Genomic DNA, 27,476 nt, shown 5'->3' on the forward strand with positions numbered 1-27,476 from the left:
TTGTTGCTCATGTGGAAAAATCAGGTTTGAGTCTAGCCTGCATTGTAACCAAATCCCATTCTTTGTCTCCCTCTAATTTCCTGTCCCTTAAATACTGTCTCAATTGATAAATAATGGCATTATTTTCAATAATTATTTCAGAATTGTTTAAAAATAATTGTCATTAATTTCATTAACTTGCCTCATTTTTAATCAGTTATTTTATTGTCTTTAGTCTCTGATGGTATTTTAAGTTAGTTTGTTGGTACTTTGCTGAAATAAACCCGGAGTAAAGTTCAAGAGCTGGGATGGGGAAGATGTTTGGCATAAGCTGCATTCAATGTAATACTGTTTGCTGACTCAGATACTGCAGTGCTTGAGAAACAGATGCTGAGAAAGTTTTAAGTAAAGGCAGACACAAAATGATGAGCCCTTTCTGCTGTTTAGCCCTGACCAATGTCAATTCCTCAGTGTCATTTCCTGATCCCTTCACTTCCTACCTTTTTGTGTGTCAAATCTTTTCCTCTTCACTTTTTGCTGCACATGTCCTATTCTGTGAAAATTGTTGTGTAGTTTGTTTGTTCCTGACCACCATCTGAAGAGGTCAGGAGGAAGTTTGGCTTCTTTAAGCAAATAAATGAGAAATGGCTGACAAAAATATCCAGAGTGCCAGGAACTTCACATGAAACCTGTTTGCTTAACACTCAGTAGAAGAGCTCTGGAATGTTCTGGTGAATATTTACGCATTTCCATGCCCTCTGTTTGCGCTCTGGAACGTCAGGAATCTCACTTAACTGGTCTCTGACATTATCTGTTTTTCTGTCCTTGCTTTGCTCTTTTGTGTGTAATAGTTCACAGATCTTATCTAATACATGAAGCTGCTCTCTACAAAATGCCTTTGAAACAGATACACTTGGTGTTTCCATGTTTTAAAAAACCTCTGAATTGAACTGGCTCATCTTTTAATCTGAAGCTTTATATGGAGGTAACTGGATGTAGATTGTGATGTTACACTGGCACTGACCTGCACTAGTGTGGCGCAGACACATTCAATCCTGAATACTAGAGATTACAACTCTGCTCCACTAGCAAACTGTGGACGTAACACACCTGCTCTCTGGGCGGGACCTGTCAGACAGGTTGGGGTGAAACTGACAGACATACTCTTTCCACTAGTTAACAGGTGCAGAAAGAGTCAGGAAGAGAACTCTTATTGTGTAAGTGCCAAAATGACAGCATTATTTCATCACATCCTGTGCTGCACAATCTTTTACACCATTTGTATGTTCTTTGTGGGTTAGATGACCTAACAGATTTGATAAACTTTGACTTGAAAATTAAATAAAAAATTATTTTATTTTATTTTATTTCTAGATAAAATGTAGGTAGCACTGTTTGTGTCTGATTTTTAAAATTGTCCTAAAACGTGACCATGCAGGTATAGAGTACATTTTGTAAATAAAATCTTTGCCCCAGTTTAAATTTGAAGATCTTTTCTTAAGAAACTCTTAATCCTGCATTTTAATCACATAAATGAGAGTTTGACCCTATTAAGCATTTGATATGAGACTGTAATGTACACCAGATGAATGTAGTGATCGTATATGTATTTTGTAAGTCACCTCAGTCCTCCTAATAGGGTCAAGCATACTTAAAATCACTGAAATATTAATGAAGGCTTTTGCTAATCTACTGGGGGAGAGGCAGGTTCAGCACATTTGCATATTAACACTCCATAATATCCTGCAGAAAATAAATGATGGGATTTTTTTTCTTAATGATTCCTCCTTAGTGGTTATATAACAGAATTAAATTTCTGTTTCCAGAAGGTTCTGGATTGTAAAGGACAATGGCACCAATTTCCCTGTATTTTCACTAACCCACCCGAGTGGAGGCTCATGTATTGATGTGAGGAGTGGACAGTCATCGGTCACATGATTTAAGGCTTTATGGCCCACCAGAGGGTCTTAATGGACTCATACACTGATTGATGTCAAACAGCCTTTCCTTTAGTAAGTCTTGGCCAGTAATTCATAATATACATGTCTCATCGTGTAATAACACAGAATACAAAGCTTGTTTCACTGAAGATACAGTGGAGTAACTAACACTTTAGTTACTCCACTGCACACCTCAGACCACTTCCTCATTACTGCTAATCTAGCACTTACTCCTGAAGCGGCACACGCTCCAACGCGGGTCACCTTTCGACGGAACCTACGCTCACTCTCTCCATCTCGCCTATCCTCCTGTGGTTGCATCCTCCCACTTCCTTCACTCTCGCAGTTTTCAGCTCTGGACACGAACAGGTTCTACGGACACTTTTTGTTCCACTCTGACCTCTTGCTTGAACAACTTTTGCCCACTGTCGTCTAGACCAGCACGCACCACCCCATCTGCCCCCTGGCTGTCCGATGTACTCCGTGAACATCGCTCTAAACTCAGGGTGCAGAGAGGAAATGGCTTAAATCAAGAAACTCTACCGACCTCAGTGTGTATCAGTCTCTCCTCTCTTCCTTCTCTGAGAACGTCTTCACTGCTAAAACATCATATTACCACGACAAGATTAATAACTGTTGTGACGCTCGGACACTCTTCAAAACCTTCTCTTCTCTTCTTAATCCGCCTCCACCTCCTCCTCAATCGACTCTTACAGCTGATGACTTTGAAGTTTTCTTCACAAATAAGACAAGAACCATCAGTGACCAATTCTCCACACCGCAGACTGAGGATAACTTCACAACGACTAATGCTCACTCGTTCTCCTCCTCCTCTCCACTCTCAGAGATGGACATTTCCAAACTTATCCTGTCCAGTCATCCTACTACTTGCCCACTGGATCCGATCCCCACTCACCTCCTTCAAGCGATTTCTTCTTCAGTCATACCTTCACTTACTCACATTGTCAACTCCTCTCTTCACTCTGGAACATTTCCCTCAGCATTTAAGCAGGCTCGGGTAAGCCCACTGCTGAAGAAACCATCTCTAAATCCAGCACTTCTAGAAAACTACAGACCGGTATCCCTTCTTCCATTCATTGCAAAGACACTCGAACGAGCTGTGTTCAACCAGCTCTCTATGTTCTTGTACAGAACAACCTCCTGGACAGCAATCAATCTGGCTTCAAAAGTGGCCACTCAACTGAGACTGCCCTGCTCTCGGTTACTGAAGCCCTGCGACTGGCAAGAGCAGCTTCAAAACCCCAGTACTCATTTTGCTGGACCCTGTCTGCTGCTTTTGACACTGTTAATCACCAGATTCTCCTATCCACCCTCAGAAAGATGGGCATCTCTGGAACCGCACTCCAGTGGCTTAACTCCTACCTGTCTGATAGATCCTTCATGGTGTCTTGGAGGGGTGAAGTTTCTAAGTCACAACAACTTGCTACTGGGGTTCCTCAAGGCTCAGAAAATCAACCCCTTCCCTTTCTCCATCTACATGACGTCATTAGGATCTGTCATTCAGAAGCATGGCTTTTCCTATCACTGCTACGCTGATGACACTCAACTCTACTTCTCATTCCAACCAGATGACCCAATGGTAGTTGCTTGCATTTCAGCCTGTCTGAGTGACATTTCTAGCTGGATGAATGACCATCCACCTTCAGCTGCCTTACTAAGACTGAACTGCTGGTGGTTCCAGCTAACCCATCGTTTCATCACAACTTCTCTATACAGCTGGGTTCATCAACCATAACTCCTTCCAGGACAGCCAGAAACCTAGGAGTTGTGATGGATCATCAGTTAAGCTTCACAGACCATATTGCTACAACGACCCGGTCCTGTAGATTCGCCTTATTCAACATTAGGAAGATTAGACCCTTCCTGTCAGAGCAATCCACCCAACTTCTTGTCCAAGCTCTTGTTCTCTCCAGACTGGACTATTGCAATGCTCTCCTGGCGGGCCTTCCTGCATGTACTATCAAGCCTCTACAACTGATCCAGAATGCAGCAGCGAGGGTTGTCTTCAATGAGCCGAAAACAGCCCATGTTACTCCTCTCCTCATCAGGTTACACTGGCTACCAGTAGCCGCTCGCATCAAATTCAAGGTACTGATGCTTGCCTACAAAACGACCACTGGCACGGCGCCAACTTACCTAAACTCACTAGTTCAATCTTATGCACCCTCCAGAAGTTTGCGCTCTGCAAGTGAACGACGCCTTGTGTTTCGCCATCCCAAAGAGGTTCAAAATCACTCTCACTGACTTTTTCCTGGACTGCTCCCAGCTGGTGGAAAGACCTCCCGATCTCAATTCGAACAGCTGAGTCTTTACTCATTTTCAAAAAAACATCTAAAGACTCATCTTTTCTCGCCTGCACTTAACCAACTAATACTAGTACTTACCTTTTTTTTCTTTTCTATCATATTCCCAAAAAAAAAAAAAAAAAAAAAAAAAAAAAAAAAAATCCTGGCTACGTGTTCTGTACTAGACTAACTGAGACTTGTCATAGCACTTGTATACCGTTGTTGTTCTCGTTGATCTGATTGTTTCTACTGTTCTCATTTGTAAGTCGCTTTGGATAAAAGCGTCTGCTAAATGATTAAATGTAAATGTAAATGTAAGATCAAATTACTTGCACAGAATACACAGTGTGTACTTTGGGTCTATATTAATCACAAATGTCCGCTAGGGATGCGTGATATGACCATAGCTTTATTTACCAGTGCTGTTTTTAAGATTTGTACATTATTGGTTTCAATATGATTAGGTTGAAATCAAAGCTGATAATATGTATGGAAGGCCATTTCCACCACTGAATAAAAATAACTAACTTATTTAAAGATAAAATAATTGTTTCTCACAATTGTGAGGTTATATCACACAATTCTGAGTTAAAAAGTTGCAATTGCCTTTTTTAATTTTTTTTTTTTATTCAGTGGCCTTTCATAAATATGGCTTATAAATATATATACATTAATTATATATTCATATATAATATTTATTCATTATTGACCAAAATGCTGTTATTGGTGCATTCCATTGTATAGAAGACAAGACATTAATCTAAAGCTTGGATTTTTCTATGTAGATGGGTCAAATTTTGGAAAGAATCTGGTGTTGTAATGGGGTTGGTGATGTAAAGAACAGTGATAGCTAGATAGCTAGGTGCTTGCCATTTTGTGCACCAGCTGCTGCTGTGAATCTAGTGGTTGTCTGTAGATGTCCAAACAGTGATGTCATTATATTCAAAACAATATCCAAAAAAAAGCAAATAAAATTGAAAATTATCTTTCAAAACTTACTAATCAACTACGAATTTGTTTTAATTGTGAGTTTTGCTTTGTAAGCCATGCAAGAATGTTTTAATGTTTATTTTGAGGGAGGTGTTTTCCGGACAAGCAGTTCAGTTAAATTAGTTACATTTAAATTTCAGTTAAATTTAAATACCACTAGCATCCAAACACACAAAACGTGTTTTACTATAAGATATGAAGTCACTGTCTTGATGGCTGATTTGACCTTTAGATGTTGTTGTAGTACAGTATTTACTCAGTGCAGATAACGCTTTGGATGGATTCCAGTAGCAGTAGCTACACCCGTTTGAACCGGAGGAGGCCGGTCAGCCGCCCGCTGTGTGTTTTCCTGTCTCTGATACAACAGCAGGATGTTTGCAGTAAGCCTCTTCATGCCTTCAGTGCCACCCGCTCTGTCGGCTCTGTGAAGCATGAAGCAAAAATGTGCCGTCATATTGTGTCCCTCTGAATACCAGAGGCAGAAATGTCTAGTATACCTGTCCCGCTGTGGTTTCCTCAGATGTCTGTGTTTGTTGACCTGAGTTTGTTTCGAGCTGTTCTGTGCCTCACTAGAGCTGTTTGTTTTCATATGGTGACGCTGTAACAGGAACACAAGGCTGTCTGCCTGAAGACACTCATGTGTCCATCTCCAAATTACCAAGGCCTTTTTTCTTTTGCATTTTGTCACTTTCTTTCACACTCTTTCACTCTTTTTTGCTTTTTCTTTCACTTTCTTTTTTGCACAATATTTCTCTTTTACACTTTTTTACACTTTCTTTCATTCATGCTTATTTTTTCTATTGCAGTTTCTTTCGCACCCTTTTTCACTCACTTTATTTCATACTTTCCTTTTTTGCACTTTTGTTATTTTCTCTTCTCGCACATATTTAAGTGTATGTTGTGGTGTACAGTAACAGTAGAGTGTCTCTTTGTTTATACTATCGGGCGTATGTCATAGAGCTTATTGGAAATGGATACTTTATGAGCGAGGAGGGGATGGCATCACGATTGCTTTTTGTGGTGTGTAATGTAATTGACGTGTGTGCATGAAATGCAGAGTGTGTGTGTGGGTTTGTGTAAAATGGGAGTGGGAGAGATCGTTAAGCTGTCAGACCCTTGAGCAGAAGGCAGTAGATATTGCCGCTGTAATTCACTGGGGTTTTGGATTGGTCTACTCTGTAAGTGCCCAGTGGGAAAGCCCCTCAGCGCAGCATGCAGCCTCTAGTTTGAATCTTTGTGTGTATGTATATGGGTGTGTATGGCATGAGGTTGTGAGATTTCTGCTCTGTGTTCAACAGAAAAATCCTTCATTGTTTTGTTTGGCATACTGCTGACATATCACATCCTATTTTTTGTTTTTAGTGTGCTTGGGCGTTTCATTGTGGTGTTTGTGTCTGTTAAGTGAGTGTATTCTCCTTCTGCTGGTGCTGGTGTGCGTGCTGTGTGATTGATGCACTGCATCCTCAGTAGTGTTTTCTGCAGTTTTTTGTCTGTATAATCTCCTCCGCCTGCTGATTGTCTCGCTCTTTTAGAGATCCAAAATAACGCTTACTGCTCATACTTCACATCAGCATAGGCGACTGACTTCCCACAACAGTACAGCACAGTTTGGTGTAGTGTTGTGAGTGGGTGTTGGTAAAATCAGGCCTCTGTTGTTCGGATGTGTTCTGATCAACACAGGATGTTAATTTCCTCAAAATATAGCCTTGGATTTTTACTAACCTTCTCAGAAATTAGACCCTGCTGTATTTAACTAAAGAGTTTTGGTTTGGTGTGGAAAGTGATGAGAAATTAATTATTGGAGGTGTTTCTTTCACAAAGGTTGTCTTGCTTCATACTCATTTTAACGCTTGGTTTTGTTTCCATCCTGTTTTGACATCTTAGTCTGTAATGTTAGTTTTGTTTTTCTGCATACTTTAAAAATTCTAACACAGCAACAATAACTGTTTCCATCCACCTATTTTATGCACATTTTGGGATATCACATAAAAAATGCTGAATGGGAATGGTATGATGCGCAGAAATTCTAAAATTAAGAAAACTTATAAAACACATAAAAAAACTTATGCGCTCAACTGTGTCAGAGAAATTTTATATCCAGAAACAAAAAATCAAAACAAAAAAAAACTTAAAAACATTACATCAAAAACAGTGCTTCATTCACAAATGTTTTATGCAATATTCAAATTTTGCGCATTGGTTAAATTCACAACTATTGGCTCAACCAGTGGTGTGAGTTTGGGGCAGGACTATCTGTTTTTCGACCAATTGCAGAATTTTTTTCCCTTATTTTTCCTATTCTTTGTGTTGCCACTAGTACACTGTAAATCAGTTTGCCAGCAGCATTTCCATTTTTTGTACAGTTTACAGACATTTCCTTCAACCCTAAAACACAACACAGCCACATTGCACATGCGTTTTCTTAAAGTGGAGTGGAAATTGCACATTTAATTTTGAACTGTGTCTTTACCTCTTTCTTTGTACTTTGGTTTTCTTGTCTTGTTTTTCTCTCAATTGGCCAGTCCAAGAACACATGGGGAACTAAAAATTTTTTTTTAGGATGTAATTTCTGAATGTGGGCTGTAAACAACTCATTAGTGGGCACATACTGGCATCAGAACCTACCAGTCCCAGATGGGAACATGCACCCCTGCAATTGGGACGGTGTGCTTGAGCTGGGCACCCCCCACTGGGGGATTCTCACCCGCACATCTGTGCTTCCAACAGCAGTGTTAGGTTCATACCTGGAATCAAATTTAGTTTTTTTTATTTATCTATTTTGACATAAATTAAGCTCCACTTAGTCACTAAATAAAGTACTTTAACATAGTTGTTGAATGGGTTATCTGATCAAAGAAGTGTTGATTCTGAGTATGATCATTCAAATATCAAAATATTTAATTTTTCTTGATCAGCATCACAGACAAAAGAAAATATGTTAAAATATGTCTTAAAAAAAATCAATGTAATGAATGTCAGTGGGGTCCAAATTAGGTTCTTCAAAATATCTTCTTCTGTGTTCTATAAAAAAAAGTAAAGTCATAGGTTTGGAACGACATGAGAGTCAATAAATGATGACAGAAAACAAACTTAGAACTATCACTCTAAGTTTGTTTTATAATGGATATTTCACTTTCCTTATCTGCCATCTTGGATATATGCAATGCAACAAGCTCAGTGAAAATGTGGCCCCTGGTAATTTTAAATTGAAAAATGCTGTACTGAACTTATTGCCACTTAATCAGAGCGAGATGCTGTAAATCACACAACCTGCTGAAACTGCATGTGCATCAGCACCTTAAATGACATAAATGTGCTCGTCCTGCTTGCTCCAGTTCCTCAGATGTAGAGTGTAATGAATTAACAGCGATATAAAAAAATGCTTTGCATGTTAATACTTCTAGATAGAGAAATTAATAATTTTTCCTCTCTTTGATCATCTGTTGTCTCAATCATGCCTGATGGAGAAAGAATAGGAATGCGAGCAGAAAAATGATCACTCAGAAGGAATAACAAGTTAGATAGAGGAATGGAGGAGAGCGAAAGACATTGCTGAAGCTGTTTTCAGAGCTAATGATCTGCGAGCTGATCTCCTGTAGTCCATGCAGTCAGTGTTGATAGTATCTTCTGTTCACAAATCCATCAATTTAATGCATCCTTGTTGTAGATCATACTTCCCTCTCTGTTTGTATCCTAACCTGTTACCTTGCATCCTGTTCGGCTTGATTTAGTTGCTTCTTGCAGTATTTAACTTTCAGTGGGTTGTTTCATAAAAGTTAAGAGAAAGTGTTATACCTATTCAGTGTAAATTTGCTCTTCTCTCAGTTCTTTTTGTGTTATGCAGATCCAGTCCACAATCTCTCTTGAATAGTGGGACTATGAGAACTGAAGAGAATGAATTCATGTCAACTGATAATGTGTGACAGTATATTTTTGTTCTTAGACTGGGATTCTCCTTCCACTATCAATTCTGCTGACCAGGCAATGCAGAAATTTCCATTTACGATTTGCAAAATATTTTTCCCTTTTTACCACCATTCCTTGTTATTAAGAATGTAATGTCTGGCTTTTAGTGGACTAAAAGGTTTTTCTTTGTCAGGGAATGGGTTTAACTTCCATTTATGGGAAGTTATGGCTTTGTTGGTATTTCAGGTCAATTGTAGTGTATCCTCAGTTTATCTAGCTTGGAAAGCTCTTAGTAAGATTTTAGAGGGAAGCCCTTTTTAAGTCATAAGCCAAATAAACTAAAAAGAGCTTGATTCGAGTAACCTTTTAGTGCTAGACTAGTTCAGTGTTAATAAATCCTAACAGTATGATCTAAAAAGACGATGAAATGTCATTCGCAACCCATTTTACTTCCCTAGTCTGATGTACTTCCAAGATATTCAATAAGGAAAAAGAGATTGGTGACATAAGCTGAAAATAAAAGTTGTTTTAGGTTAAAAAAATAATGTGACTTTATGAATCATGCACAATAAGACCTGGAATGTTTATAAAAAGAATGTAAATGGGGTCAGTTTTGCTTTCATGTTGATTTTGAAATCATAAGCAGGAGAGCATTGTGGGGGAGGTGTAAAGAAAAATGAGTTGGCAAATCCGGTTTGGAGAGTGAACTAAACCATAAAAGTTGTTTGCGAGCTTTGATGTGGTGCTACAGTGTGAGTGAATGAGAGAAAAAGTGAGTGGAGTGAAAGAGAAACGCGAAAGAATGCCACACATGTCGATGAACTTGCTACAGGGGAATGTGTGTGTGGTCTGATGTCATGATTCACAAATTCATTCTGTCAGTTTCTGGCCTGTCTGACTTCCCCTCTACAGCCGGTTTCTGTCTGCGCTCTAGTTTCCAGTTATGATACATCAGCCTTCTATTTCAACTGACATCACTGTTCTATCCTAATAATAACTCTCTGTCCTGTTTTATTTGCAAGTTCTTTGAAATATTCCATCATGGTTCAGCAGATTGACTTGTTCTTTTGTTCATAATTTCTTTGTGGTTCATGGTTGTGCAGAAACACTTGTGTACTAACAATCCTCATGAAATGACTAAAACCACTCAGACCACTGGAGTTTGGTTACGTTGTATCATCTGTGTGTTTGTGTGTGCTGTACTGGAAATTTAAAATGAATCAGAGCTTGTTCCTTGCAGGTTTCATCTCTTTTTTTTTTCTTTTTCAAAAGAAAGCACAAAAAACAAACATTCAACACTCAAACACAGCTCTATTTTTAAAAAAAAAATATACCACGTTAGCCATTCAAAGCAGATGTAGATAAAGCTTATGCAAAATAGGATTCGTAGTTCAAAGTTAGCGTGAGGATAGTGGACGGGGCTGACAAGCTTCATTATTGTGCTTTGCTTTGGCTCTGTGTGGATTTAGGGGTTTAAGTCAGAATTCATAATCATGCTGTTGTCTGTGGACTGTAGCTGGTGGTTAACACTAAACATATTCCTAATGGCTTGTGGAGGGTCACATAAAGGCGCGTCCTGAAGGCATGGCAACATAAAATTCCCTCTCTAGGGTATTTTTGAGTAAAACATGATGTATGAACAATATCTGCTCCTGTGTATTATTAGGATGGTAAAAAGAGATAGTGGATCTATATACTTGTATATGATACTGTTTAGAATTTGTGTCATAATTGATTTAATAAAACTGTGCTGGTATCGGATTGATATCGGTATCGGCAGATACTCAGATTTTTTGGTATCGGTTCTGAAAAAGTGGTATCGAGCCAGCCCTAATATATACCAGTAGATCTGTTAAAAGCACCCTAATAAACGTAATTCAAAAACATGACATTATTGTGGCAGACAAGCAAAGCATTGAATAGGAAGAAGTGGCTCTAGAAGTCCATATATTGTTTATGTCCATATTATTGACAATAAGCATATAATTGGCCTGCAGTCCATACCAGTTAATTTTACAATTCAGTTTGTCATTCTGTCAGTCGTGTTGTCAAAATTCCTTCCCAAATTTACATATGCATAAAGGGGCATAATTAATTATGTAAATTTCTATCACATATTTGATAAAATAATGAATGTTAAATTGGCTTCCCTAATTATAATAGTCATTAATATTAATGTTGTATTTGCATATTTCAAGTATTTGACATTTCATGATATTTGTAACAAAATATGTTTCTAATAAAGATAGTCTGTGAACTTTTTATTTTCTCATTTGAGGGAAAATTCTAATTGGAGAAGTTACTGTGGCATTACAACATTGCAGAGGAGAGTTTGAAGAGAGTGAGCCATAAAGTTTTCTAGTTATGCAATGTGCAAGTTTTACACCACATAAAAAAAAACAACCATTTATTAAATATAACTAACTATCTATACAAAAAACATTCTTACTGATTAATATTTTTGTGGAAATGGTGATACTTTTATAACACACACATATGGTTTTAAACATCAGATTTCCATTTTTTTTAATTGCATCCTATTTTGACCTATGCATCATGGGATCCTTGGAAATGTTTGGCCTTTTAAATAATTGTAAAGCAATAGATATTCTAAATTAAACCTTAATAGTGAGAGTGATTTAAAGCAGCTGAACTGCCACCTGCCCCAAAGAGGTGTAGATGGGGGTAACTAAGTGGCCTGTCCCAGCTGGGCTTGTGGAGAAAGACTGATGAAGTATCTCCGAATGGTTTATTTGTGGGTTGTAAAAATGATTAACGTCCACTTTCTTTAGTGGAATAAATGATTGTAGGTGAGGAGGTTCAGGTTGTGGTGTTCTCTGATTGGCTGTTTGTTTGAGTTTGAGCGATGAGGGGGAGGGGCCACTGCACTCATTTCTCTAAATCCTCTTGGGGGACTCAGTCAGACCAGCGTCCCGTCCTGCAGCCCAACCCCCTAAAGTCTGCCGTCATTATGATACACTTCACAGGGACCGAAATTAATGTTAATGATCTATAAGGTGTCAAAGCACCTAATTGATCACCATGGTAACATTTGTGTGGCTGGCAGTTGGTATTAGCACATGCAAGGTGCGGACAAAAGACATCTCTGAATTTTGATGTCACCGTGCATTGTGAGCACAACAAATCAATTTGCACTCAGACGGAGTCTTGATTTGTGGGCAAAGTTATTTGCATTTTGTAATGCCTCTGGAAACCCCAAAAAGCAATTAGTGACAAATTTAGTCTGCAAATGTCAAGTCAACTAATAGACCAACCCCAATCAAACAGCATCAGCCATGCTGGATGTTACTTTGGCAATTAATGAGACATTTTTAGCATTGAGTTCATGCCTTTAGGACGGACTGTGGACGGATCTGTCCAATAGTAAGTCATTATGGTTGAAATCAGTAATGCCATTTGTATGTTTTGAATACGGAAGGTTAAATGTGCTCATCTATCTTCTCCCTGAAGTTAGCGGCTTTGCACTGAATAGTATGAAATAATTCATTTGTTATTTAACAGAGAAAGCATGTAGGTTATACCCAGTTCAACAGTACCAGGATTCACTTTAGTCTCTTTTCTTTCTTTTATAAAAAGCATTCCCTCAAGCTTATTTTAAGTATTTGCCTCCCATCAAGTTACAGGTGTTTAAAACCCCACTTTCTTTTTCTCCTGTCCCATGATACTCTTTGTTTGTGTCTTGTGGCATGGTTTCAGATTTAGATCAGGTTGTTTATCAAGACGTTTCAGACACTTCCAGGAAATGGCACTGTAGCTGAAGACATTTTTAACAGTTAGTTTAATGATTTGTTTGTCAGGCTGTTTGTTTTGTTTTTTCACTAATAGCGGAGAACTTCATAGAGAGATTTCAGTCGCTGCAGATTTGTCACATTATGGTTAAATAATTGGCATATATATATATAATATAATGCTGTGTTTAGCAAGAACAAATGGATCTGTTGAAGCAGTTTATCAAAAAATGGTCCATCTGTAGTTATATTTGGCTGTGGACTCGGCTGGTGAACACACAGTAGATGATTTTGTTGGATATGTGGAATGTGTCCGGCTGAGAAAGTCCATTATGAGGTCTTCGCTCACTCTTGCTTGAACACACACAAAGACACTCCATCTTTCGTGCCAGGATTGGGCTTGTAACAGAGAACAGAGTGCTAGCAGGACTCAAATGAACAGAGAGCGGCTGAGATGGAGGGAGATTCATGCTTGATTTCTTTCTCCATTTGTTTGCCCCCTTATTTCACATCAAGTGACATGAATCTCCACCGTCAGACATGTGATGTGCTCGCTGGAACAGACACGGACAGCAGAGCAGTGTAGGCTTGTGCTGAAGGCAGTGGCACACAGTAGCACTTTATTTTGCTCATGTAAATCCTCATAAACTTAATCATACAATATGTTATGAGTGATTTTTGTTTTTATTAGTGACATACAAGGGCTTATAAGGACTTAAGAATGCAAATGTGTCCTATATGCCAAAAGTAGAATTTGGAAATACTTAATGAATAATGTTTTTTCAAAACATTGCTCATTTTTAATCTTGTTCTGAAGCAGACTGTATAAATGGTTGCAGGTCTCAGTTTGAAACTAAAATATTCATCTAAAATTGGTTTAAAACGTCAAATTGTGGAGGGCACACAGTTATCATTTGGCAGTTCATGTATAAGATTTTCATCTTGTATGGTTAAACTGCTAGTCTATAAGTGGCTCAGAGGTTTAGATGATGATTTATGACAATATTACGATGCATTTTAGAAAAGCGTTTACTGGTTTAATCTTTAATTACAGATTGCTTTGTAATGAGCAAAGCAAGATTTGTAATGAACCACCCATGAGATTACTTGGCTAAACAGTTTATTAGTCAGCATGCACCAGTAATTAAATAAGCTATAATTAATAATTAAATACTCAACTCTAATTAGTGCTCATTTAGATTGAATTAGGAACAAAAAAAACATGTTTGTCTCTGAAAATTGCATTTTGTGTTCCACTGGTTAAGAAAGGATTCGGAAAGGATTTGTCACAGTAACAGTGTCAAATATAACTTCAGGTTACAGCATTTTTGATGACACAATTCTCAATATTACCTCATAATATATTATCTTAATAATATGAGACTCGTTAAAAAAAATCATTTTAAATCACTTAAATGTATGTTTTAGTTATTATCAATCCATGTATCATTCAATCATTTGTTTTTTTTTGGTTTAATATTGTAAGTAGAAAAATGAGAAAACGGCTCCTTTTTCGTTTTTTTTTTCCCCAAAAAATAAAAAAACGAGAATTCAGCTTAAATTTTTATTTTTATCATGATACATAAGCATACTGTGAATTATTCCAAAGTGACTTATATGATGCATTTGACATCAAATAATCTAAATGAAGCCTTTTAAAAGACCATATACTGTGGTTCTTGTTTGTGGCTTGCGCCAGAAAGATGCTCAAGGATGCCTAAAGCAGCGCATTCTCTTGTTCTCTTTATTTTTCAAAGGCATGACATTTTGTTGTTATTTTGAGTCGTATGGTAAAAATTTACCATACGACTTTAAATGATAGAGTATTTAGTTATTTCGCCTCGATGGGGAAAAAAATCCAAGTGAACATCAATCAGTACTCAATATTAATTTAAACTGCTTTAAATATGACTGCTGCTTATTTCAATACTTCAGTACTGGTTTGTGCTTGAATGTAGTCCTGTCTGTCTGCTTATTGAGTTTATTTAACCCATTGCAGTTTATTGGAACTGTGTGAACTAGAGTGACTACTCACCTTAATGTTGTTCTAAAGGCTTATTACTTAATAACACAAAAATGTCCTGCTCGCACTTGCCAATTTAATGGCAGAGAATGGTGACTTTAGAATTTTTTTTTTAATTTTTTTTATTTTTTAAAGCGGATGCATAGGCCTATCTGTCATAAAATAATACTATGCATCATTTATTCCAAGCATTCTGGAGGTATACTGAGGGTTTGGTAAGGAACAAACCTAAATGGCAAGTTATTATATTTTATGAAAATATAGCATTGCAGTGCAAGTGCGCAGCAGCTCAAGCAGCGCACAAGTGCATATCCTTTTGAGATATCAATTATAATCAATTTTAATAAAACCCAAGACTACATTATAAAACTTAAGATTAAATGTAGTTGCAATAAATGCGTTAAGTATCCGTACAACTGCAGCAGCAGAGGACTATTATTCTGCTGCCTGATACTGTGGAAGAACAGATGACGGCACGGTTTGATCTTCTGCTGACCAATCAGCAGAAAGGGCCATTTAATTCCCGCCCACGTGTAGAAATCAAACATTCAAGCTGTTTATTCATTTTTCTACCCCTGAACAAAAAATGAAAATTTAAGCTGAATTCTCGTTTTTCATTTTTGAAAAAAAAAAAAAAAAAAAAAACGAAAAACCATAAAGGGAGCCGTTTTCTCATTTTTCTACTTCTACTTCTAATATTAATTAATAAAAAGAATGATCGAATGATACACAGATTATTATCATATTTAGTCAACCATGTCCTGTGCTTGTTTAGTCAGGTTTTAGTTGACAAAATATTTGAGCATTATAGTCAAGATTTAGTCAATGAAATTTTTTCGTCATGCTGTATAATGGTTAAACTGACAAAAAAAAAAAAAATTACACAATTATAATCTCAATGATTGTTGTCATTTGAGATTTAAAAAATAAATAAATTCACATTTCAGGTATTGCACTTTCACCAACAAGCACCCATAGAATGTGGACTCATACAAATGGTTTATTTTACCTCATCTAGTGTACTGATTTATTATAGGCTGTTTAATATATAAATTAATATCAATGACTTAGATATTATAGGCTATTTAATATCAAAATTAATATCAAAGATATACACTCTCTCTACATTATGAAAACTGGTAAAAACTAACAAAAAACATTATAACAGTGAAATCCCTAATAGTAATTCCAATAATTCCAAATTGCAATAATGTTTCTCTTTTAAAACAACAGCGGTTGAGAAAGTGCATTTATTCAGCAACCACAATCGCGAACAATATAGTCGAGATCTCATGACATAACACAGAATGGCTGAATGAGATGGAGATCGCTAAACTTCAGCTTTTTTGTTTGTCTGTGTTTTCAGATCATCGTCGGCACTTCTGTGATGAAGAGCAAGCACGTGCTCATGGTTGCCAGATTGCTAAAATTAAGCAAAACACCAGGCAGAAAATGTGTCCTTTTAACAGTGAAGCTCTGATTTGGGAATTTGAACTTGATATCTGGCAACCATACTCATGAAATCTTGCGCTGTAGAGGCGTGCAAAGCAGTCCGCAATAATATTTTGTCTCCTTTTTCTTAAAAAAAAAATAAAAATGAAAAGAGGTTTTGGTATAGTTTTTATTTTTTAAAGTACATTTTAGTCTCGTCTTTTGTTGTCAACGATATTGCATGTTGTTATAGTCACAGTTATCATTTATTGTCATCTTGTTTTAGTCACGTTCAATACCAGATATTAGAGAAACTGTTATGTTATAAGAAGCTCCCTTTCGTGACTCTTGTGGTGCAGAAACGAAATACTTCAATTTACATCTGCAAATAAACTTAAATTGTATTTTCAGACCATCCCTCATGATTTGCTTTTATCTTTAAACTCTTTCATTTGTTCTTTAAATCCATTGCCCATGTTCAGGATTGCGCTTTTGTTTTGTCTTTTGTTTCCCGACACAGCTAAAACTCTTCTGTCTTTGTTAGAGACTGTCTGTCCAGTCCCCAGTTGGTGCTTCCGTCCAACTTTCAGCATTGAGAGAGTTTAAAGCCACACAGCTTAGTCAGCTCCACTAATGGAAAGAGTACATGGAGGACTGCCCAGCCTTATCAGCTCTTGACCAGCGTCATGCTGTTAACCTCATGCTGCTCCAGCTGTCCAACCATGGGGACGTCTCTCCATGCATCTATCATTAATTACTCAGACTCAGGAACAAGGAAAACTCCACATGCCTGCTGCGTGACCAACGGTTGGCCTTCTGTATCCTGCTTGAGCCGCACCAGGCACTAACTGTAGCTTGTGGGATGCTTTATCTCCAACACACATGGCTGGGAGTTAACGTTGACTATCACAGGTTAGAACAAGATCATTCTGAGTAGACTCCGCACTATCTGTAGTATTTTGTTATTCATACATCCACAACATCCCTCTTTATGGATTCCCTTGACCTCTTGACTGCATTGCAACTTTAAGCTACACAATTTGCACAATTCAATATCCAATTAAACCACCAATGATTCCCTACAGTCAGTATGCTCTTGATTTAAGCCTCCTTCATAAGGTCTGACAGCTGATAGAAATGACTTTGTAATAGAAATCTCTCCAATGTTCTGGATTATGAACTGAATTATGAGAAGGTAGGAGGAAGCAGCATTTTTCAAGCCATTAATGTTTGGTTTGGATACAAGAGGAGGTCAGACTCTGGGCACCAGTGGCAAGTTTGAAAATCTTCCTGTTGACTCAAGATAAACAGCTTATCTGTCAGTATTGTTTCTCATTTCACTTGTCGAGGTTAATGATTTATAAATGAAGAATACATATCAGGGGCCTTGTGTATGAAACTTTGTGGACTTTATCTGAAATGCTTTTATTTTTCAATTCGTACATATGCCTGAACCTGTGCTGAGTTCTCCTAGATTGTGGGAAATTTATTCCCTACACATCTCTATACAGTACATGAACCAAATATGGAGCATAAACACTTTGATTGTACATAACCTCATCTGCATAGCATTTCCATATGCATATTGCCACCCATACCTACACATTTAATGGTAGTTTAACAACTAGGAAGATAGGAGATGATATTGATAATTTAATCTATTTATAATCTGTTGTCTTCGATATTGATTTTCTAATAAATATTTTATCATCTTTGACATAAAAAAAATGTTTTTATGAGAAATTGTAAATCAGGCCTGACAGACATGTTGAAGGTCAATGGATTTTTTTCTTTTTAATCAAAAATCCAATGATTACTATATGGAACATAACAATACAGGATTATCAGATTTGCTATTGAAAATGCATTAGAAGTAAGCAGTCTAATTCAAATTTGTATTAAATTAATCCACTTGTGGGTAGCGCATAGAATCTGACACAGGAGGAGAGTTTTTAGCTCTGTTTATTCAACTGGAGCTTTGTCGCTTTCTTCCACAAAAGCTTTAGTGGAAAATTCCTGTGCCAGAGTTTTACACAAAGCCAGAGCCCCTCGGTTCCCTTAACACCAGTGTTTGACACTTCATCAAGGAGTTTTATGCTTCAGAATATGGAGTTTGAGTGGTGCAGTCCAGAATATGTGGTCGAGGAGCAGGAGAAGGACGTAGATGCACAAATTTAAATTCCCCTGAAATTAATTAATCCCACAGTCTCTAAATGTAGCTTTTAGCATCTGGGCATCTTAAAGGGATTTGGCAAGGTACTGTAGTGTGTTTACAGTGCAGAAAGTGGATTAGTTAATGTGTTGTAGTACTCGAGTTCATTCCTGAGACGTCTGACTCAAGTCCAGCTCCCTGTGGAGTGATCAGTGCTGTTACCTGCCTGCTTTAGCACTCTCACTGATAATCTGCTCTGCATGCAGTAACACACTGACAAAGAGGCTCACGGTATCTACTGAACCATCATGTCTAGAGCCATGTCTTTCCTAACTGTGCCGTCAGTTTGCTTCTGTGCACGCAGAGTGTGGTTATTAACAGGAGTGACAACTGCATTCAAACCCAATCACTCTTTTAAACCGGAGTATACTGACCAGGAACTCCGTGAGATGGAGTAGGGCTGCAGCGGCGGTGGCGGCACAAACTACAGATGTACTTCACATGGTTTCCCTGTGCTGTAAACAAAACTTGGTTCTCGCGAGACTACACTCTTCTCCCCGGAGCTTAGGATGTGGATTCCGCTACGCCTACGTCATACGCTCGAACACCTTGTCGTGAACGCACCTGCTTGAGCGACTGGAAACTGGAGATTACAGTTTATACATTTTTAAAAATCTATATTTTTCTTACATTAACGCATTGTTTCGCTCCAGAAGGCCTTTATTGACACCCCAGAGCTGTGGGGAGTAGTTTTATGATGGATTGATGCAGTTTTTTAGGCTTCAAAAACAGGGGCACCATTCACTGCTATTATACAGCTTAGAAGAGCCAGGACAATTTCAAATATAACTGTGATTGTGTTCATCTGAAAGAGGAATGTCAGATACGCCTAGGATGCCCAGAGGGTGAGTAAATCATGGGCTAATTTCCATTTTTGGGTGAACTATCCCTTTAAGGATACAATTCTTTTTTTTATTGCTTATTTAAAAGTTTTTGAATTTTTGGGGTGAGTACAAAAAATTCTTAAACTTTAGAATTAAGTTAGTAAATAAGAGGAATGGCATTCTTAAGAATACAAACCCTGACTCTAAATGGATATGAACACCTTTTTTGTACTATTGGTTTGTTTTTTATAACAATTGCCCTTGTTTTGCTTGCTCATGTCCTTATAATACTCAAAATCCTCCAAATATATGTTGTGATTTATTACTCAGATTTTAATAGATACATTATAACCTTTTTGGCTGAAAATGTTAGTGGTATATATGTTTTTAATGACTTGATTTCAGCCAGAGAGAGTGCAGAACACCAGTTATCAAGAAACAGTGAGCTGCAGAAATGGTGCATGGGGGCTTTGTCTGGCTCACAGTATTGTTCATTTCATTTATTAGGATTCATAAGGCTCGAGATGTACTGGAGACTGTGAAGGGAAAATATTCTCAGGTTTTCTCCTCATAGGATCTTTACACAAAGTGTTGTATAAAAACTCTTGACTCTGCAGTTATTTTATCATCCTTCCGAGACTCGAGACTGATAGAATAGGCCGGCGCTTTTGTTTCCATTGACACCTTTGCTGTTTTGAGTTCAAACAGAGGCAGAGAGACCGGCACACCCTGACGTTCCTCAAGCCAACTGTTTGTAGACATTTCAGTGAAGGACAGCTCATGGAAATTTTCTCTTTCAATAAAGACAGTGGAAGTTTTGGCTGTATGTTGTTTTATTAACTGTTTGAACCTTCTTTTGCTATCTTTTTTTTTCTTCCTTTTTCCCCCTTACTCTCTTTCTGTTGTTTCTCTCCGGGGCAAGTATGTTTAAACACTGGCGTCTGTGCCTGAAAATAATTAGCTGCAGCAGGTCACAAAAAATAGCCTCTACCGCTTTCAGCAGTTCTGTCACAGTCACACAGAGGGAACGAATGCACAGACTCTGGGCCATGCAAGGGTTAAAGTAAAGGTCTTGTCATCTGTGGGGTGTTTTCACTGGTCTTGTGCTTAGACCTTCAGGGAGCCAGAAGTTTGATCTAATTCACTAATTGCTATAATGTGCTGCGTTTTAAATGTATTATCTCTCTCACTCTTGCTCTCTTAGTAATATAAAATAGTTCTCATTACCTCTTATTAATGTCGAACCAATGTCATCTTATTACATGTTGACACATGATATGACTACATTAACAAAGAACACATGCAAGCAGACTTGAAAGTTCAAACAAGAACTTTTAGATGAAAGAATAAAGCAAATGGTCTTATTCCTTAAGGAACAATACCATTAGTCACATCAGTGTTCAGTGAAGAAGAAGAAAACATAACATTTTTACTTAACAATGATCATATTGATGTGTAACCATTTAAATAAATCTTTATTACTCTGTGGATTAATTAATTATTATTATTATTATTATTATTATTATTATTATTATTATTATTATTTATGTTTAAAGATAATTTTGTTGCTATAACTTTAATAAAATTGTATTACTTGGTGTAATAATTATTTATAAATAAATAAAAGCTATTTAATTTTGTACTTTATTAACATTGAAGATTAATTATGTAGCAATATTTCACAATTTTAATAAAACTATACATTTTGTGGAATCATTTATTAAATTGTTGTTGTTAATATATTATTACTACTACTACTGGTACTACTAACAACAACAACAACAATATTGATGATGACGATGATTAGTAGTATTAGTAGTAATATATTATTATTAACAATAACACCAACAACTATAATGAATAGTAAAATCTTCCTCCAAGTAATACAGTTTAATTGTAGGCTATTTACAGGTGCTAAACAATTTGGCATTAATATAAGCATTTTCACATTAATATAAAAGGTTTGTTTGTGACTTGCATTTAGAGCCCTAATCATCACTGCATTGGATATTGCTCATCCAGTCAGAATTGAAAGTTGTGGACCTCTCTTTTATAATGTGACCCTTAGAAAGTAAAGATTTAGTGTTCAGAAGGCCCTGGACCGCGCATGTTCTCATGGGTTGAGGTGGGTCGAAACATGGAAACAATGCTAGCACTGAAGGATGTCCCTCAGGCTGTGGCACACTGCCATATATTGTACCGAAACATCTGCAGTGTCTCTCTCTACCGGATGAGTTGAAGAGTTTCTCAGTGGGTAAAAAGGACGGCAGGTCATGCGTCATTTTATTTTTGTAGATCTTGCTATCTGGGCACTTGACTTTTGGTTTTTGTAGAGCATATTATTGACCCTGTTCACTAAATGCTTGTTTTTATCCTGCTCTCTGTGTTTCTGTAAGACTTTAGCTGCAGTCTCTGAAAAGGATGTTGGACATAAACTGGCCCGTCCCTGCAGCTCTTTTACTGCTGCCTGCCTTCAAAACTTCTTTTAGTTGTACTTCAAGAGAACTGAGATTTTGCTATCATTGTTATTACATTATCATTATCCATAAGTCGTTCATGGAGGTAAAAGATTATATACAGTGCATTTAATGAATATTACAGTGTTACAGTAGATTTTTGTAATCTTTATATATAAATATATATATATAAATTTGACATTTAAATAGATCTAAAACTTTGTTGTAAAACTCAGCTAGGCCAACAATATCCCGCAAAGTGGCATACAGTCAATTTTACTGCATTAGAGCATTTCCAATTCGAAGAACTTAGTCAGCATTTTCTGCTGGCTCTTTAAAGGCATTGACTGCGTATGGTGCTCTAACATAGTTTATGCAAGTCCAATGGGGGCAGTGTTCCCACCCACTACTAATTCATGGGAATTTCAGATTCATTGAGTAGTGTGTCATTTGTAAGGCTGCTTTTGCGTTCTCAGCACTTATCAGGAGTCCTGCCTTCATCAAAAAAAGGAGTCAGTGAAAATGTTGTTGGAAATGGTCCTGTGATGAATGGCTAATGGCAGCCATAAATGGTGGTCTGGTTCCCTGTGTTGATGGTAATTTTAAGAAAAGCTTTTATATGTTATTGTTTTCCTCTCAGCAGTTTAAAGTTACTGCAATGGATCAAATAGTGAAACTCAATTAGCATTTTATTTAATAATGACATTTTAAAAAGTGAAAGAAAGGAAACAAAACTGCAGAATCACTGCAGTAGCACAAGAAAAGTCCCTTAAAGGCAAGTCAGGTCACTCGGCTGTCATCTTGGTAACAATTCTGAGTGGTAAATTTTCTATGTGAGATGATAAGTAACATCATAATGCTCTGTAATTTTAGGATTGTTTATATACTATTATAGTATTTATTCATATTTTGAATAAGCTTTCATTTTTATATTATAATTTTAGTTTTCTAAAAGGTTTGAAAGTCGTCGTCAGAATACTCCATCTGCCATCAGACGTGCAATCTGGGTTATATGAAGCGACAGGAACACTTTTTGTAAGCGAAGAAAACAAAAATAATGAGTTTATTCAATAATTCCTTAGTCAACGGTCTCCTCTGTGTCTCTCCATATCACCGTATGCTGCGTATGCTCTTCTGTGTCATCTGCGCTACAAGGAATTATTGAATAAAGTCGTTATTTTTGTTTTCTTCGCTTACAAAAAGTGTTCCCGTCGCTTCATATAACCCAGATTGCACGTCTGATGGCAGATGGAGTATCCTGACGATGACTTTCATACCTTTTATGGACCTTGACACTGCTATTTACTTAGCAGTCTATGGGACAGTCATAGGCCTCCCGGTTTTCATCCAAAATATCTTAAATTGTGTTCTGAAGATGAACTAAGCTTTTACGGGTTTGGAACGACATGGGGGTAAGTGATTAATGACAAAATTTTCATTTTGGGATGGAGTATCCCTTTAAGAGTTGGGAGACTTTTTAGCCGATTCTTTAAAACTAATAAGAGTAAAATTTTGTGATGAAGACAACATGTCCCTTGTTTGACCAATTAGTAGATGTTTTATCTTTGTTTTTTGTAGTACTTGGTTATTGTTACTCTCTGTGGTGGGAATCAACAGTTTCTTTGTTTTTGGAGACTTCAGACTGGTGTGTATATGCTATATTGTATTGTAACAGTTGGTTCGCTATCTGATGTGACTGGCCTGTTCTTGGGGCCCGACGATCATCCCTGCCAGACATTACAGCCTGCTGTGTTCCTAATCAGACCGAAAGGAAAGAGCTCTCATCTGATAGGGAGATGGATGGCCTTCACAATGGCCTTACCGTCAAAACTAAGGGCCCTTGTTTCTGTCTCACTCAGTCTGTCTCTTAGCATAATTAGAAGTGGAGGTTAAGGACAAAGGACAGCACAGGAGATCGGCCCGAGAGATAACCCTCTATTTCCTCTCTCTGCTTGTCTGATAGGCGAGGTCGGATCCTGGCATGTGAGGCATGTGTTGTCAGAGAGGGGAGAGCGGTTATATAAACTCAGGATCGCTGCCCTGGGTCTCAGCTGCCCTGCTTGAGCAATTGGGTATGGCATTACCACAGACCCCTTGTCTCTCTTACTTAGAAATGTTTTCATGTGTGCGTACGGCTCTCCCACATCCTCTTAACACGCCATGCAGAATGTTACCGAGAGCAGTCAGATGGTTTGCATGACATCACAGAGAAAATAACATCTTGTCTGACTGTGTCAGAAAGCTTTAGCCCAGAAAAATATCCCTCAGCGCTTCAGCCAGAGCACACGGCCCTCAAAGGGTCATGCAGTGATTCTTATTCTTCATATGACTTGTATTGTATTGAAAACATCAAATACTGCGTTTGTAACAGAGATGAAACCTCATGCAAAAAATAATGTTACAAATATAGTTTTCTTTCCTGTGTTGACACATTTCCTGTTGGAACAGGACATTAAAAGGTTTGTTATTTATCTTTTAAACAGTATTTAGACAATTTAGATTTTTTTATATATTATATATATAAAAATGTGTTTGTGTATTTTATATATATATATATATATATATATATATGTATATGTGTGTGTGTGTATATATATATATGTGTATATATATATGTGTATCTATATATATATATATATATATATATATATATATATATAATATCAATATATATATATATATATATATTATATATATATATATGTATATATATATATATATATATGTATATATGTATATATATATATATGTGTATATATGTATATATATATATGTGTGTATATAATATATATGTTAAGATATATAATAATATATATATATATATATTATATATATATGTGTGTTATATATATATATATATGTGTATATATATATATATTTATTCAAAAATAAACATACAAAAACACACAAAAAAATAAATAAATAATAAAAAACAAAAAAAAAACAAACAAATAAAAATAATATATTATATATATATATATATTATATTATATATATAGGTGTATATATATATATATATATATATATATATATATATATATATATATATATATATATATATATATATATATATATATATATATATATATATATATATATATATATATGTGTGTGTGTGTGTGTGTGTGTGTGTGCGTGCGTGTTTCATTTAATTATTTAAACTCAGTCATGCTAAAATTATAACTCAGACTTCTGTTTTGCCTGAATAAAAAAAAAAGTTAATATTTGTTATGGATTATGAGCATTGTGACGTGTGCGGACAGGCTGCTGAATGTTGATTGGTGTTATTTTTCCCTTCATGCTCATGTTGACTAGGAAAAATTAATACTATAATAATGTTTTGACACATCCGTTTTCGGAATATAGGCAATTTTCATCTTTCTTTAGAGTTTTATTGCATTTTGATGTCAGTCCCTCTGTTTGTCCCTTCAGGGTGTTCAGGGTGTCGGAGTGCAGGAACGCTCTCAGCCGCTGGGGCTCGTTTGCTGTTTGCATGACAGATTTATTTCCTCAGCCTGCGCTGTCACCACAGTGATCTTTGCGTGCTTTTTCACATCCGTGTGATCAATCACAATGTCCCTCACACTTAATGTGTTCAGCAAGCTGTTTAAAAATGAACCGAAGCTTTTTGAATGAAATAATAGTGTGAAAGTTCTTTTTAACAATGTGCATGAAAGCATTTAGAAAACAGATGGATGCCATTGGAGAGCCTGTCTAGTATTACACCTCTCATTTCAAGTTACATGAAATATTAGACGCTGAGTTTGTGCTCTGCTCTGTTTTTTGTTGGCTCTGTCGGTCTCCCGCTCTATCACACAGGCACACATGGTTTCTATTGAAGCTGACATTTGAGGTCATCATTGAGCAAGAATTGTAAATGGAGTTGATAAGCCATGAAATTATCCTCTGTAGAGACTTCACTGAATCAAAGAAAACACACTGTCAAAACTTCTCTTTCTGTCTTTCCCTCACACACACACATCATTCATTCAGGTGCTGTAATATATCCAGGGTGCACTCAGAGTTCACAGGTACTAGTGTTCAGACGTCATGTCACTTCCCAGCCACGCTAGATTTGATCTGTCACTCTTTTTCAGTGATTTTTTTTCTCCTTATGGAATGTGTAATCTCCTTTCAAATTTTAAAGGGTTTATTTACTTTTTATCTTATTTTTTTAATCACTTATCGCTTACGTTAAATATATTTGCACCATGAACAGTCATTTTTAGGTTAACCTGACCGTCTTACACTCTCTCTGATATTAAATGGGTGTTTTTTGGTAAACTATCCCTTTAAACAAAGGTGTGACAATCCAAATAAAACTGCTGAGGTGTATTCAAATGTAAATATGTCTTGAAGGGTGTTGGTGGTGAGGAGAGGTTGTGGTTCTCCAGCTCAAAAAGAGGTATGAAGATCTGAAGTGTGCCAGCGTGCTGACAGTGTGGAATGAGAGAGACCTGGAAAGTTTGTCTTTCCTTCCCTCAGTCCCACCCCCAACTCCCTGTAATCTCTATCACAGCTGTGTCAATGCTGTAAAAAATCACATTCTTCCCAGTTTGATCTTTGTCTGGTTTACAGACCCATTTCTTCTGTGTTCACCTCAGATGGCTCTCAATGGAATTCAACTTTATGTAAGTTTGCCACACAACTGGGGAGGTCTAACTCAACTTTTACCCACAAATACACAGAGGTCCAAGGCACTGAATGAGACAGTGTGCTAAAAAAATCTGTTCTGGGAAGAGAGGTTTTATTTGAACCCTCGCTCTAGATTCAAAGCAAGATTAAAGCTGCACCTGTGCTTAAGATGCCTTTTAATCCCAAAACAACTTAATTCCCAAGTGTTTGTGTTGGAAGCCTTGTATAAAGTTCTTCCATTTGGCACAGTTTGGGTATTGTATGGTGGTTGTAGGTGGTCCAGGGCGGGGGTGAATGATCGGAATAGTGCTGGAATTTTTCTTTTTCTTTTTTTTTTTGCTGATTCAGCAATGCTGTGCACATCTGGAGAAAAAAAGGGGAGGTCTACCTTCTTGGATTACTTTTTTTTGGCATCTGGAGAACTCAATCACTTTGGAAGTACTTGGATGTGTTTAGTATGTGAGCTTCTGAGAAATGGTAATCTGCTGTGAGATGTTAAAATGGCATGTGATGGCCCATGTCGGCATATGAGCGTGCGTGTCAGCGAGTCCTGCAGGAGGTAAAGTAGTAAGCAAAGGTTGAAGATTCAACGTCTTAATGTGGCATAAAGCACTTCAGCTAAAGAGCTTACAGCTTAGTTAGGATCTCATCGTTCTCTATCTGCAGAGAGAGAGAGAAGTGGCATTAAAGTGAGGGTTTGTTGAAGCTTTTCTCCAGAGGAAGAGTGGGATCAGGTGCTCTGATGTTGCCATGATGTTACAGAGGTACTATGTTCACAGTTATGTAAGAGTTTCTCAGATTTAAGGCCTTAGGCCTCAGCTATAGAAATATGTCTAATCACACATACATATACTCTACTGTTCAAACATTTGGGATTGGTAAGAATTTTTTAATGTGCTTAAAATAAGTCTCTTATACTAACCAAGGCTGCATTTATTGGATCAAAAACAGTAAAAATTGTAATACTGTGAAATATTGTTACGAAGTAAAATAACTATTTTTCATTTTTACATATTTTAAAATGC

At 36.9% G+C, this 27,476-nt stretch overlaps 1 protein-coding gene across 6 annotated transcripts in view; it reads left to right on the forward strand.

Annotated features, from left to right (window-relative positions):
- Positions 1–27,476, forward strand: part of LOC109108296 (membrane-associated guanylate kinase, WW and PDZ domain-containing protein 1-like) — a 124,921-nt gene that overhangs the window by 12,012 nt on the left and 85,433 nt on the right. The gene's annotated exons all lie outside the window — the stretch shown is intronic.

The sequence above is a fragment of the Cyprinus carpio genome, chromosome A11 (genome assembly GCF_018340385.1).
Source record: "Cyprinus carpio isolate SPL01 chromosome A11, ASM1834038v1, whole genome shotgun sequence".
In the NCBI taxonomy this organism is placed as follows: domain Eukaryota; kingdom Metazoa; phylum Chordata; class Actinopteri; order Cypriniformes; family Cyprinidae; genus Cyprinus; species Cyprinus carpio.